The 16,444-nt window shown below is 45.0% G+C and overlaps 1 long non-coding RNA gene across 1 annotated transcript in view; it reads right to left on the minus strand.

Annotated features, from left to right (window-relative positions):
- Window positions 1–615: 615 nt before the first annotated feature.
- Window positions 616–16,444, minus strand: part of LOC128326934 (uncharacterized) — a 39,090-nt gene continuing 23,261 nt past the window's right edge. The window contains exon 2 of the long non-coding RNA XR_008308343.1: window positions 616–1,460. This is a non-coding gene — a long non-coding RNA (uncharacterized LOC128326934). The remainder of the gene's footprint in view (window positions 1,461–16,444) is intronic.

Here is a 16,444-nt window from a genome sequence, read left to right on the forward strand (position 1 = left end):
AGAATAGCCATTTTCAAACTTCATGGCTACAGGGGAACCTCCCCACACTAGCTTTTCTGCCAAAGAACTTCTGCAGTTCTGCCTCAAAATGCCGGTGTCCTGCACAGATTTTGGGGATGTGTTCTCTGGGCAGCACACAGTTCATGTGGTGCAGAGACCAGGAATATTAGTCTTTACCTTCATGCAGGGCTGGGTGTAAAGCAGGGCTGCTCAACTTCGGCCCTCCTGCAGATGTTGGCCTACAACTCTCATAATCTCTGGCTACTGGCCACTGTGGCTGGGGATTACGGGAGTTGTAGTCCAAACACAGCTGGGGGGCCTAGGTTGAGCAGGCTTGGTCTAGAATAACTGGTGCCTTGTGTGAAAATTGAAATTGGTGCCCCCTCCAGCTGCCTAATGCCACAGCGGGGAAGTAACTTGCCTAGGGAGCAAGATGTTGCTGGTTCGAATCCCCTCTGGTATGTTTCCCAGACTATGGGAAAGTCTGGGAAACACCTATATCAGGCAGAAGTAATATAGGAAGATGCTGAAAGGCATCCTCTCACACTGTGTGGGAGATGGCAATGGTAAACTCCTCCTGTAGAAAATCAAGGAAAACCACATGGCTCTGGTCGCCAGGATTCGACACCGACTCAACGGCACTTTACTTTACCAGTGAAAAATACAAGTATTATCAGAATGGGGTGAGGAGGGGAAAGAAAGAGGAATGAAAGGTAACTTCCTAAACACTAACTTCCTGCTACACTGGGTACATTTTCTGAATGACACAGATAAATCTAAATTAATGCACACCAGGGCAGAACATTTGGAGATCCACTTTCATTTAGTATATATGTTTGTTTGTTTTTACATTTATATCCTGCTTTTCTTCCAAGAAGCCCAGGGCGGTGTGCATTGGTTATGTGTATCTTCACAATAATCCTGTGAGGTGTTAGCAGTGTTGGGTTCTGAAGAAACCACTTGGAACTGTAAGAAATTCATAACTGTAAGAAATTGTATGTAAAATAAGAAAAACCTAGCTGAGTTACATATCTGTTTGGATGGGGAAAGAAGTCTGTGTCTTTGAGAGCCTACCCAACACAAAGCAGGTCTATGGAGACTCTATTTACATATGAATTGCACCACATCCCTTCACCTCTAAAGGTGAGATTGACTCTTTACTTTCCAGCTGGGAATAATCTTGCCACCATTACAATTTCCAGAACCCCTTCTCAATGGTAAGTGGATTATTCCCCACAGTTCATCTTCTTCACAGGATCACTGTAGCATTCTAGCTTTTCTCCAGTGTACAAACAATTCCCTGGGAAAATTCTTTGTGTTCAAAGAAAATCTGGTCTCCTTTGGCTGCAACAAAGCGCAGGTTAAAAACATACATTTAGGAGCATTAACACTTCCATAAAGAAAAGCATTGTTCTGAGGTTCTGAGTTTCAAGCTTGCTTTCCCCCTTCTTAGGCTGCATCTGAAAGAAAAAGAAATCACAAGGGGCATTTTCAGAGAGCAGGCTTTACCAAGAATTTATTGTAAGGCTTAACTGCGAGTTTGAAGTTGCCCCCCAAAACCAACACAAAGAGTGGATTTTTTTAACCCTGGTTATAAATCAGGCTACACTCTAAAATGCAATGAAACACTCAAATTTTGTGTGAAGTGCCTCCAATAACTCGCAGGGAATTTGGGGTAAATCTAGCTGACATGTGCACACACATTTCTATTCCAGAGGAGATGCAAACTACAGTAAAGGCCGGGTGTGAAAAACCTCATGGTTAGAATCAAGGTTTTCAGAGCATACCAAAACATGTTGCTAATACACAGGTCTCTACACAAGAGTCTTTTCTGGAACATCCTTCTGTTAGGCAAAGTCCATTTCACACAGGTCTCTGCACTGGGTCTAAGCCTGTACTTTGGAACATCCTTCTGGGCATCTGCCAGACAGCAGTTTTAAGTTTGGAAGGTGTGCGTTCACATATATTTCGGATTTACATCCCTGCAAGCTATTGGGGAGCCCTCCATACATGATTCGGGTTTTTTAATTGCTCATTGGAGCTTAGCCTGATTTAAGTCCGGGATTTAAAAAATCCACTTTTTGTGCTGGGTTTTGGGGCAAATTCGAAATGCCACATAACTATCAGGATTTCACCCTTCTTAATCCTGCAGCAAAGCCTGCTGTCTGGGAAAGATGCTGGTGAACAAAATCCATTGCTTGCTGCTGCTTTGACCATATCATCCTCCCTCCCCACCCCATCAAACTGTGAATTGTTCTCAAGTACAAGGCAAACTTTGGAGGCAATATTTAAATAATAATAAACTTTGTTAGCTACCCCATAACAAATTGTTCTCTGGGTGGCTCACAAAGTATTAAAACACAAAATAAAAACATCTATCTGTCTATCTATCAGTTTTACCACTGCCCCTGGTGGTGCAGTGGTAAAACTGCCACCCTGTAACCAGAAGGTTACAAGTTCGATCCTGACCAGGGGCTCAAGGTTGACTCAGCCTTCCATCCTTCCGAGGTCGGTCAAATGAGTACCCAGAATGTTGGGGGCAATATGCTAAATCATTGTAAACCACTTAGAGAGCTCTGGCTATAGAGCGGTATATAAATGTAAGTGCTATTGCTGCTATTGCTATTGCTATCTATCTATCGATCATATTTCTATACTGGCCAAAACTTGTGTCTCTGGCTGGTTTGCAATTAAATCATTTAAAACATTAAATCAATTAAACAATTAAAATCATTTAAACATTAAAATCATTAAAAACCCAACATTAAAAATATTAAAACTATAAATCTAATTAAAAGCCTGGGTGAATAAATGTGGCTTCAGTGCCTTTTTAAAAGTTGCCAGAAATGGGGAGGCTCTTATATCAACAGGGAGTGCATTCCAAAGTCCAGGGGCAGCAACAGAGAAGGCCCGTTCCCGAGTTGGCGGCAACTGTAGACGAACCTCTCCAGATGATCTTAACAAGCAGTGGGGCTCATGGCGAAGAAGACGTTCTCTTAAAAACCCAGGGCCTAAGCTGTTTAGGGATTTATAGGTAATAACCAGCACCTTGTATTTTGCCCAGTCCAGAAACTTATCAGCAGCCAGTGTAGTTCTTTCAACACAGGAGTAATATGGTCTCTCCTAGATGACCAGAGACCAACCTGGCTGCTGCATTCTGAATCAACTGCAGTTTCCGGACTATGTACAAAGGCAGCCCCACATAGAGCGCATTGCAGTAATCCAGCATAGAGGTTAAATGATAACAGACAAAAAAGGTAAAAAGAAAATACAAAATACAATACAACACAGCTGAAAAACTCATTTTTAAATTAGTTAAAAATCAGATAAAATCTGAAAACCAGCATTTTAAAGGACTGGGTGAACAAAAAGGTCTTTACCTCGCGTCTAAAAGAACAAAGTGACGAAGCCAGGCAAACCTCACTGATAAGTGATTGGCCCAGAGTCAACCAGTGAGTTTCATGACTGAACAGGGGTTTGAAACTGGGTCTGGCCAGCCTTAGGCCAACACTTTAACCACTACCACCATCAGTGGCGTATCGGGGGGGAACAGTGCCCAGGGCAAGCTCTAGCCCTGAAATGGCGCCCCCCCGGCCCCCACATACCTGTGAGGGTGCGGCGGTGCCCCCCAGGAGGCAGATCGCCGGCGGTGGCAGTGATTTGGCGGTGGCGGGTTGCCCGCTGAGTGCGGCGAGCGTGCGGCGGTGATTTGGCGGCGGCGGGTCGCCCGCTGAATGCTGCGGTGGCTGGCGGCTGGCGGCGATGGGCTGTAGTGCGGCCTGAGCGGCGGCGGATCGCCCGCCGAGGAGTGCAGGCAGAGCGACGCTGAGCCTGCCTGCACTCCTCGGCGGGCGATCCGCCACCGCTCGGGCCGCGCTACAGCCCATCGCCGCCAGCTGCCGCCGCACTCGGCAGGCAACCCGCCACAGCCCGCCACCGCCAAATCACCGCCGTACGCCCGCCGCCACATTCGGCGGGCGATCCGGGGGGGCGGGGGGAAGCCACTTTTGGGCACCCCCCCACGTGACCCGCCGGGGTGGCACCCAGGGCACGTGCCCTGCCTGCCCCCCTATCGTTACGCTCCTGACCACCATGCTGCCTCTCATTTATTAAAGAAAGGAAACATGAATGCTGCAGTAGCAGTTTATTAAAGAGTAGATCCCGATGCATTTTGTGTAGAATTCTTCTTCAGAGGACAATATTAGCTTGTCCAAAGTGATACCTCCTTGTTCATAAAACAACCCATTCCCATATTTGGATATAGTCTCCCCCAAGGACATTTCCTTTGTGGAAATTGTTTGTGTTGGCAATAACTCTTAAAAAAAAGAGGATTGGCTAACATTTATGTAATATCGAACATAAAAATACCAAAGCACCATTGGTCAAACTTTGGTTGCAACAGTCAAAAACACACCTTATCAGATTTTTCTTTCTGGACTCTACAACACATATCCTCATGCCCTTTCAAGATTTTGTTGTTAAAAGAGGCTAGATGGAGTGTTAGATTGAACTGCCTAGCCCCTAGGGGCCCAATGAGGATCTTGATCTGACAGTGTTACTATAATTCTGTTAGCGCAGTTACACCTGTTTTGGTATGGTCAGCAAGGTATTGTTGTTGTATCCACATTTTTACTTGTTTTTTTCATGGATAGTTCTATCTTAATAATTAAGTGTTTGGATCTCGTAAACCTGCATTGTAAGGGTTAAGTTGGTTTCATGGTCAGTTAATTACAGCCAGATCAGAACCAGCACAAAGGGTCTGCTCAGAAGTTTCACTCATTTTTAAAATAAAATTATTATAAAATGATGTATAGGTGGCATTTGACACCTAAAAAACTGGCATTAATGTATTAAAATGTTTCAAACAAATGTTGGAAATGTGGACACTCTGAAGGAACCTTTTTTCATATGTGGTGGACTTGTAGGAAGGCTAAGGCCTTTTGGGACATGATATATAATGAGTTAAAGAAAATTTTCAAAATGACATTTCCTAAGAAGCCAGAATCCTTCCTGCTGGGAATAACGCAAGGAGTGTTTTCTACAACCAACTTAACATTCTTTATGTACGCTACCACGGCAGCCAGAATAATATATGCGCAGAAATGGAAGAGTAATGAACTGCCCTCAAAAGAAGATTGGCTGAAAATTTTTTGGAATATGCGGAGATGGCAAAACTTACAGTACTGATAAGAGACCAAAATTTGGAATGCTTTAAAGAAGATTGGAAACCATTCTTATTATACTTAAAGAATTACTTTCCTAATATTGATTTTACAACAGGGTTTGAAATTTAGTAATTTAGCAGGTTGGGTAGATCAAAATCGTGTTTGTAAGGTTTAGATGTATGTTTTGAATTATTATTATAGCAAGGGTTAATTTTATAGATGGTGATTCATGAGGAGGTGTGAGCGGGAAGTCAATATTTGTTTAATGTGTTATGAATGTTAAGATATTGTTAAAATCAATAAAAATTTAAATTGTAAAGAAGAAGAAGAAGAAGAAGAAGAAGAAGAAGAAGAAGAAGAAGAAGAAGAAGTTGTTTCACTCATTAGCCCATGCACCTGTAGTCTCCTTATCTTACATATCATGAGGACTTCTTTCCTGAATAGCTAAGCTGTTTAGAAGTTGAATATTGTGCCTTGTAAACCACTGTGAGTTACTTTTTGAGCCAGGTCTCACAATCAGTGAGACCCAGTTTGGGAAGGTAAGTGGGGAGATAGCAGGGCGGGAGCCCTGGGTGGCCGGATCGGCCGCCCACACAACTGCCGGCTCCATGATAGAGCCAGCGGGGGCTGGGGAGTTTGGGGGCCGTGTGGCCCCCAGAAGCTCCAGCATGCCCTACACGAGCACGCAGGGCATACTGGGGAGATCCTCAAGCCAGGAGACTGCTTTTCAGCCTCCCGCTGGGGGTCTACTCGTGAGTATCCAAGGCACGGAGCTGCGCTGCAGCTACTCGTGGTTTGTAAAACTGGGTTTGCAGAGCGCTCATTCCACAAACCCAGTTTAAGAGGAGGGTTACTTTGGTCGGTTAACCACTGGGAGGTAACCGGGCTCCCACGATCAGCTGAAATCGGGCTAGGCTCCCCTAGCCCGATTTCGGCTGATCGTGGGAATAGCCTCTTTATGTTTTACTCTGTTGTAGTCCTTGCATCTTTGTTTTCTATACTAATCTATTTGTGTCAAGGTGTAATTTCCCATCATTTCTATGTGGGTGAGTCACCCCATGTGGAGTTCTTCTCATGATCGGTGAGAAGAGCTCTGGGGCGGGGTGGTCTGTGGTGAGAGTGGGTTTCACTTACCCTCCCCACAGAAAACCAACCTCTGTTACAGAGCCGGCTGGGGGCTGGGGGGATCGGGGGCCACGCACCCCCCTGGAAGCTCCAGCATGCCCTGCGTGAGTGCACAGGGCATGCTGGAGAGACCCCTGAGCTGGGAGGCTGCTTTTCAGCCTCCCGGTTGGGGGTCTACTTGTGAGTTGCCATGCTGCAGCCCTGGCGAGTTGCCACGCTGCAGCCCTGTAGAGCCCTGGTTAGTGGAGCACTTGCTCCACTAACCTGGGCTTAGGGGAGGGCTACTTAAGTGGGTTAACCGCTTGGAGTCCACTGGGCTCGCTTGCAACCGTTCTCATGGTCAAGCGAAATCGGGCTTGTCTCCCTTAGCCCAATTTCGCCAGATCATGGGAATAGCCTCAGTTTTTGATTGTGTGAATGGCCTATGTGCTTGTTTGCAGCTGCGAAAACAGGGCCAGCAAATTCAACAAATAGTAAATGTTGTTCCTTGAACACCCAATTCCCTAGCACTATCGACTAGGACTTGGGTGTTCAAGGAACAACATTTACTATAGAGGTTCATGATGAACAACGTTGTGCTGTTAATTTATATGCCCAGAGAATGGCTGTCTTTTTGTAAGGGTTCAGCTTCTTTTTTTCTTACCAGATGGGGAATGTTACCTTGGCTAAAAGGGGTGCTGTAGTGGGAGGCATATAGTCTGAGATTATCCAGCAATAGGAATGAACTGACCAGATTTGACCTGGAGGGGAGGGGAGACCATCAGCACCAGGGGAGAGCAAAGAAAGCAGAAACTCTCATAAATAATGAGTGACAGTGGTGAGGACCAACAAAGGAAGGACCCCTCTGGAAAGGATGACGCTGACTCCAGGTTTGTCTCTTAATGCAGAATATCACCGCCCCGTAGAATATAATGGCTGAATAGGGTTGTCATCATGCTGTGCTTAAATCAACTTGACATTATTATTTGCTACACAGCTGGGCTTCTTTAGCTCAATCTCCTGGCAGACAAAGGGCAATTTAAAATGTGCATATATTTAAATGGATTAACACGGATAGATGAGCCACGAATTCTCCCCTTCACCCCTACACTCTGCCCAGGATTAATCAGGCACTCCTTGGCCCAGGACCTGAAGCAACAGATTTAGGAGAGCAGATCCCAGTTCTGCGATGCATTATTTGCATGTCCTTAAGCGACTCCCAATCTAGGAAATGGACCTTCCCCCAAACACTAAACTCTTCCTCCTGTATGCCTGGATAATTGCTGTGAGCATGTAGTAAGACAGTAGGAAGATATGAGCATGTAGGAAGATAGTTAAGGCCTTTCACATGAGCATCTGGGATGGTTTCCAAGGAGAAAGAGCTCCCACCCTGGTCCTGATAGATAAATAGAGCCCCCATTTGGCTTTAAATGTCCAGTGCCCACACAAGTAATGCAACTGCGATCTCCATTTTAGAATGCAGGAGCTGGGCCCTCTGAGGACTGAAAGAGCTATCCCAGGATATATTGCGCTGACTAGGAGCTGGAGATCCCCATAACAGCATCAGCCACCCTTTGATCGGCTATCAAGGGCCAGGAGGTGGAGCCAGCCCTATTCAAGCCATTTTGAGGAAAGAATCAATGAGGCTATTCTCACAAAGGAGGAAAATCAGGCTAAAGGAGCCCAGCCCAGTTCTCCCCCATCGTGAGAACCACTGGGCTTGTGGGTGAGTCCTGTAGTTCTCTTGCGGCTAGCCCGCCAAAGTAGCCCTCCCCTTTACCCAGGTTAACCAAGCAAGTGCTCCGCTAACCAGGGTTTTCTGATCGTGTGCCACCCCCCCAGCCCAGCAAGGCTACATGCTCCAGCGACACACAAGGAGACCCCCACTGAGAGGCTCAAACAAGCCTCCCAGTCTCAGGAGTCTCCCCAGGATGCCCCACGCACTCACGCAGGGCATCCTGTGTCTTCCGGGGTCTGGGTGGCCCCTGATCTCTGCAGCCCCTACCAGCCCCATGATGGAGCCAGTAGCAGCAACAAGCGGCTGCTCATCTGCAGGGAGAGCAGGCTAAGCCCGCTTTCCCTGCAGAACCCTCCCAGGCTCTACACACGGATCATGTGTAGAGCATCATAGTGTACTTTGTAGAGCAGTACATAGACACATAGCAGCCACTGCTCTCTATTACAAACATGGTGGCTGGCTGCTGGGAGCTGCTGCACAAGGGAAATGCCCACACATGATTTTTTTTTTAAATAAACCAAAACTCTGGAGGTAGGAGAGCTCTCTTTCCCTCCTACCTTGGTAAAGAACAAGGTAGAGAAACTTGGCTACCCACATTTGAGTGAGCCAAATTGGCGGGATTTCCATGGGTTCACAGAAGCCTCCCAATCTGAGCTGCATGCCTCTGACCTTAGGAACACAGGAAACTGCCATATACTGAGTCAGACCATTGGTCTATCTAGCTCAGTCTTGTCTTCACAGACTGGCAGCGGCTTCTCCAAGGTTGCAGGCAGGAATCTCTCTCAGCCCTATCTTGGAGAAGCCAGGGAGGGAACCTGAAACCTTCTGCTCTTCCCAGAGCGGCTTCATCCCCTGAGGGGAAGATCTTGCAGTGCTCACACATCAAGTCTCCAATTCAGATGCAACCAGGGCAGACTCTGCTTAGCTATGGGGACAAGTCATGCTTGCTGCCACTAGACCAGCTCTCCTCTCCTCGTTCATTTTGGTATCCATGCAAATAGTCCTGATAGTGTTTTCTTTTCAAGTTGAATAAGGCTTGATCCTGAAAATGTTGGAACTTATTTGTGGCTTTGACAGTTTACAAGCCTGTTGTTAACAGACACCAAGAATGAGGCTACGTACTAAAATTGCCAGATTTCCAACCATTCCCTGGAGTTGTGTGTTCAAGTAGCCCCTTGATGTATGAACTTTAGCAGATATTTGGATTTGTGTCTCTGATGAAAAAAGCTTCATTTGCTAATTCCTGCAGATCAAACTCCTGTCAAAGATCTAAGAGCAGAGAAGGCCAGATCAGCTGGCAACTCAAACTCAGTCACACCCACTCATTTGGCTCTGAAAGTTTGAGCCTGAAGCAGCCCCTCTTTTTTCATAAAAAAGACATATGAGGAAAATAGAGATTGACAGTCCTGCAAATCCTGAAATACATTAAGCAAAGGGCAACTAACAAAATCTTTTCAAGGTACTATTAATTATATGGATAGTTCTCAATTTCTCAAAGAAGCTCAGGCAAGGATAAAATGCTCCCCCAACAGGCATTTCACAACTACCCTATGAGGTAGGTTAGTCTGGGAGGTGGGGTCTGGCCCAGGGTCATCCAGTGAGCTTCATGGCTAAGTGGATATCTGAACCTAGGTCTCACCACTCTTAGCCTAACCGCGACACAACAGCAGCTTTCAGCATTTATGTATATTCAGTTCATATACCAACCTTCCTATAGTGGCTGTGTGGTTTACAGTAAAATCAAACACACATAACAAAACAATTTTTAAAAAACAGCACACCACATTAAACCAAATTAAAATTGCAATTAAAATTATATATCTTTAAAAGCCAGGTGAAAAAAAATGGGGCTTTAAGGCTCTCCTGAAGACCTCCAAGGAAGATAATCCTCTTATATCCACAGGGATATAAGATTATTTATTTATTTAGTACATTTATATACTGCCCCAGAGAGATGGCCCAGCCTGTCACCACCCTCTTTTTCAGCGGCGACTCCAAGTCAGATACTGAAGGGGTGGAACTGCCAGCCCCTTTCCTGGGTTAGGGGCGGCACCCATGGAACCCAAACCCATCACAGAGACAGCCTCTCCCCCATCACATCCCCCAATATTGCCATGCCAGTGCTGCCAGCAAGTCAGGGAAGAGCAGCTCTATTTAATGTATTCATTTTTACATTTATATCTCACTTTTCCTCCAAGGAGCCCAGAGCAGTGTAATGGTTACATCTATCCTCACAACAACCCTATGAGGTAGGTTATGCTGGGAGACAGAGAGGTGACTGTCCCAGAGTCACCCAGTGAGTTTCATGGTTGAATGGGGATTTGAACTTGGACCTCCCGGGTCCTAATCCAATACTGTAACCACTACAGGAGTTCCAGACTCTAGGCAGGGGCCTCTTTAAAGCTCAGACACTCCAGGCATGGAGGCAGAGCCCAGGCAGAGTGGTCTGAGCTCCAGAGTACTAAAGGGCTATCTACCTTCAGACAGTAGCAAGTCAACTTGTTTCCCTGGGAGCTCTCCAGGGTCCTGCGGCCCAACTCATGTGTGTGGCTATCCAATGGGTCCTGTTCCTCACCCTTGTGTGGAATATCTGCATAGGTGCTGTAAACTGGTGACAATGAGTGGTGAAAATCTTCCCTTGCTTATGGCTGAAGATCAAGCTGTTGTTAAAGCCACATGTCAGACCTTTTGGGGTAAGTTGGTAACCCTATAGCCCAGTGAATGGCTCCAGGAGAGAGAGAGGCAGGCAAAGACAGGAATATTGGTCTTCCATAAAGGGTTCTTTCCCCCTGTAGTAGGAGATCCTCAGGATAGGTAGTGAACTGAGCATGCTCAAATCAGAACTGGACCATGTGACTTGTTTTTGGGCGTAGTCTCCTCCTAACCCCAGTTCCAGGGCTGTTGAGCGAGGAGGTATGTTGAGTGGAGAGAGCTCTGTGTAAGTACTCTGTAATCTGTAGGTAAAGAAGAAAGTGGGAAGAACTCAGACGAGAGGTTAGACAATAGCATAGAAAAGGTGCAAAAAACAGCTTAAGAGTCTACTCCTGAGGGATGCCTCCATCCCCGATTGGGCCCATCCTCCAGTTGGCCCTATTAACCATCTGTGCATCCCTACCTCCTGAAAATACATCTGGGTGGGGCTGAGGATCTCCTACTACAGGGGAAAAGAACCCTTCACGGTAAGACCAATGCTCCTTTTTCCCCTGAGCAGGAGATCCTCAGGATGGGACGTGCCCAAGCTGAAGACACAAATCTCTGGGATGGGTAGGATGTATTCAAACCCCTTGTCAAAGCACCGTGCGCTCCAAGGCTGCCTGTGCCAACAAGTGGCCAGAACCTTATAGTGCCTAGGTGAATGGAGCAGCGGAAGGCCAGGTGGCTGCTGCCCTGCAGATCCCCGATAGAGGGATGGGCTGAAAAAAGGCTGCAAAGGTAGCTGCGCTTCTGGTCGATCGCACCATGAACTGAATATTGAGATCTGAGTAGGCCAGGAGAATGTACGATTCGATCCTACCAGTCGAGGTGCCTTTATTTATTTATTTTATTATTTATTTATTTGATTTATATACCGCCCTTCCGAAATGGCTCAGGGCGGTTTACTTTAGAAACACTGTTCCCCAAAGAGGAGAGACATAAAAAGGCAAGGAGGGTGTTGGACTTGTGAATGTGTCTGGTGTGATGGATAGATGAACGCCAAGCCCTGGGCCCATCAGGCTTGTGCCATAATCATTCCCCTGGCTGAACAGGGGAAAGGCAGAATGAAGGAAGAATGGCAACTCTGGATCTATGAAGGAGGGAATTAACATTTTGGGAGGGTGGTGGTGTTCAGGCGATGATGCACTGCGTCTAGCTGTAAGGTGCAATATACCTTCCATGCCAAGAGGTCGTCTAGCTCAGAAACCCTTGAGCCAAGGTAATAGCTACCAGGAAGAGGGCCTTATAAGACAAGAGCTTCAGTGGACTGGTAGCAATGGGCTCGAAGGGGTCCTTCGTGAGAGCGTTTAGGAACTCAGTTGAAGTTCCAGGCCGAGAACGCCCGACTAGAGGAGGAGACAGGCTTGTTGCTCCCCCAGGAATCTGTATGTGTGTGGGCACAGGGTCGGTTGGCCCAAGTCAGTGGAAGAAAAAAGGGGCAGAACCGAGGCCAGTGAGGAGGCTTGGTGCCTTAGGGTGCTTGGTTGCAAGGGAAAGTCTAGGTCGGCCTGGAGGAAGGTGAGGACCTCAGGAACCCCTGTGGGGAGTGGATCTCTCTTTGTGAGATCAACCCTCTGTGGAAAGCGAGCCAGGAGGCCTGATATATTTGATTGGTTGATTGGTGTCTGAAGCCGGAATGGTGTCCGGGACCTGGTGGTAGTTTCTCTTTCTTTCTTTCTTTCTTTCTTTCTTTCTTTCTTTCTTTCTTTCTTTCTTTCTTTCTTTCATAAGATAATACATACACATAATAGTAAGACCGATACATAAAAAACATCCATTAACCATCCTTCCAGATATGTAAATAATTAGATGGAGGAGAATAACTAAAATTATATTGATTTGTGAACAGAATAAAACTGACCAGATCATAAAGAAAAATCAGGAGAATTAGCTTGACCTGTTCAAAGATGAATAATATGAGTCAATTTTTCCCAGATATGGCAATGTGCCACAAAGACTGGTAGCAAGAAGTCAAAGACATAGTTTTATGTTTCCAATGTAGTGCAATGGGTAATCCAGCCTCAGTTAACATAAAGACTATAAGATCCTTAGATGATAATGTCAAACTAACTTCCGAAAATATATACACTAGAGCCAACTCTGTCCAAAAGCAGAACAAGACCAGAATAAATGGAAGTATGTACCCCTATCACAACAGCCATGCCAACATAATGGAGACCAACTTTGATTGATGTGGGCTGCTCTAGAAGGGGTCAAATATCACCTAAGAGAGAGCTTATCAAAATACTCTCTAATTCAGGAAGAGGTAGAAAAACCAGCTTCCATTTCAGTATTCCTTTCCACTGTAAGTCGCTAATAGTTTGCTGTAGGTCATTTTCCCAAGCCAATTTAAGGCCAATTAATGGATCAGATGATTGGATTATTAAAATCTTATATAATCTAGAAATCAGGCCCTTAGAGTCTTCTGAAGCCTTTAATATTAATTCCACAAACATAGTCAAACTCCTATTAGTTTGCTTAACTATATCAAGATGTAAAATAAAGGAGTGAAACTGAAGAAAATGTAACCGAGTAATGCTTATTCATAAACTTCTCCCAAAATGGTTCTAATCAATTGGCTTATCCAAATAATAAAAACCCTTTAATCTATTTGTGACACCTCCCAGACATCAAGTAATCAGGAGCTTCAGCTCAGTATTCACAAGCCCTGATTCTCTGTACATAGTGCCAAACTGAATATGTGTACAGTGACTTATATTATATAAAATTTTAATTTTTTCAACCTGTAGCCCCTTCAGGGGGCTTCCTAAAGGCCGTGGGTAGGTGGGGGTCTGCAAAGGTTCCCCCTCCCCCTGATGGCCTTTAGGGCCTCGCAGGGACCATTTGAGCATGTGCAGTGGCCATTTTTTTAAAAAAACAAAAACAAAATGGCTGCTAAAAACAAAATGGCCACCCTAGGCCTTGGCATAGCCTAGGGCCTCACAGAGGCCATTTAAGCATGCACAGTGGCCATTTTGTTTTCAGCGGCCATTTTAAAAAATTTTTAAACTTCAAAAAATGGCACCCCCTTCAAGTGGCGCCCGGGGCACATGCCCTGCCTGCCCTACCCTAGATACGCCCCTGGTAAACCGCCCTGAGCCATTTTGGAAGGGCGGTATAGAAATCAAATCAAATCAACCAATCAATCCAATAAAAATAAATAAATAAATAAATTTCCGCAGCTTCCTGGGAAGCTCACTTTCATTCAATATATGCAATGGGCCATATGTCCCTAGAGATAGAGCCAGCCATGCAGATATTACCAAACTGGCCACCTGTCTCTATTAGAGAGATGAAGTAACTAATTGGACAATTGAGAAGAAACAAAGCTCCTGGTTGTGATTTTATCCCTGTTGAGGTATTCCAGTCTAACAGTGACTGGTGGGCACCACAACCATGAACATGATTTGGTCATGGCAATCATTGTCCCAATCTATAAGAAAGGGCAAAGGAAAGATCCTGCCAATATTGCCCGATCAGCCTTTTAAATGTAGTCAGTAAACTTTACACAAAACATCTCTTTGGGAAGTTCTATGACTGGCTAGAAGATAACATTCTTGCTGAAGAACAAGCAGGATTCAGGCCATGAAGATCTACCATAGATCAAGCGATGATTTTGCAACACCTTGTGGAGAAGTATGTGTATGGTTTTAAGATCCCACTTCATGCAGCTTTTGTAGATCTTAGGTCTGCCTTTGATTTTATTCCTAGAGAGAGGCTATGGAAGAAATTATTGGGAACTAACATCAATAAAATACTCTTACTACTGATATATAAGTTACATAGTAATACCAAATTGAGAGTTAGATGTTGTATGCAACGTCAGTTAACTGACCCAATTCCTACAATATGAGGAGTCAAACAAGGGTGTGTGCCCCATTACTGTTCAATTATTATATAAACTCAGTGGTACAACATCTTGACAAAAAAGAGTTCCATCAACCCAAGTTAGCTGATAGGCAGGCATATCTCAGTGCTTCTGTATGCCAATGATATGGTAATCCTGTCACGGTCTGTTGTAGGGCTTAGAAGAGTCTTAAGATATTTTGAGCAATTTTGTGGGAAGAAAAGTTTTTGATAAATTACTTCAAGACTAAAGTAACAACCTTTACCAGAAGAACAGTTGGTTTATTAATGGCAATAAAAAAGACAAGTTTCATTGATTTAACTATTTAGGAATAACCTTCCATTCATCTGGTCGGTGAGATGCACACAGATTATGCTTCACAAGTAGCACAGAGGAGTGCCTCAGCTATTCTATCTTACTATCATACCAAGGGAGGGTGACATGTCCCTGTGGTCCTGAAACTATTTGAGGCAAAGTAGTGGCACTGCTACTATCTGGTAGGGATATGCATGAATTGATTTGTACCCAAATCGAATCACCTCCAATTAGTTTTTGGTCTGAAACTGCCCCATCACCCCAGATTTGATTTGTACCCAAATCTGAATTGATTCAGGGGGGAAATGGGTTCTGGGGAAAAACAAATGGGGTGGGTGGTAGTGCCCAATGGGTGGAAGCTACCAACCAAATTTCAAAGAAATTGGACAAGGGGGTGATGTTTAAAAAAAATTGAAGTTGTGCATCTTTAAGCTTTCCCCTTAGGGAAATAATAGGGATTTCAGCAGCCTTATAACTCCACATAGGGGGCACCAGGGTGGCCCAGTGCGGGTTGTATTGTAGTGCACATAGGGTGCCAACCACCCACAAAATGACAAGCCCATGGGACACTGGGTTTTGTTGTTTTCAATGTCTGAGGTGTTCTGAGAGTTGATTCTCTGGTAGGAAATGAAAGAATCCCATTGGGGCACTACCACCTGACCCACTCTTCTGCCCCCCAAACCCCTTTTCTGCCCAAAATCTGTCACAAAGACATGCCAACTTCAATTAAAAACAAAACAAAACACCCCTTTGCCCAATTTCTTTGAAATCTGGGTGGGAGCTTCCTTGCACCCATTGGGCACTACCACCCACTACAACCCGCTCTGGGCCACCCTGGTTCTCCCCCCCCCCCCCACTGGGGAGTTATAACTAAGGCTGCTGAAATCCCCATTATTCCCTATGCAAAAAAGCTTAAAGACATGCCAACTTCATTAAAAAAACATCCTTTTGCCCAATTTCTTTGAAATTTGGGTGGTGCTTTGACCCATTGGGCACTACCACTCAACCCACTTTGGCCACAAAATGGAGGTCCGAATCGCCAAATTTTGGGGGTCAGAGTCTGAAGTGATTTGCTTTGAACCTGAATCTGGGCAATTCACAGGGGTGATTTGTTCTGCCTACAAATCAGCCAGATTTGGGTACAAATCATTTTGTACTCAAATCAGTTTGCACATCCCTACTATCAGGTGCACAGCTGGGTCCTTACTCTAACTTTGCCCAGGCAAAGATGATACAATCCAAGCTTTTATTTATTTTATTTTATTTATTTAAAATATTTATATACTTCCCCAAACTTGCGTTTCTGGGTGGTTTACAATTAAAATCATTTAAATCATTAAAAATATTTAAAACCCAATATTAAAAATATTTAAACTATAATAGATCAATTATGCAAGTCCCTAGATGCATTTCTAATACAATGTTAAGATCAGAACTGGGAGTCACAAGTGTGGAGACCCGGATGCAGATTACCATCTTTAATTATTCGTTGAAGGTGGTATACTCTCCGATGGGGCTGTCCCCACTATACTTGAAGACAGATTCCAATCACAGTGGACGTCAGCTGTTAAAGAAAAGCTT

The sequence above is a fragment of the Hemicordylus capensis genome, chromosome 5 (assembly GCF_027244095.1).
Source record: "Hemicordylus capensis ecotype Gifberg chromosome 5, rHemCap1.1.pri, whole genome shotgun sequence".
Classification (NCBI taxonomy): domain Eukaryota; kingdom Metazoa; phylum Chordata; class Lepidosauria; order Squamata; family Cordylidae; genus Hemicordylus; species Hemicordylus capensis.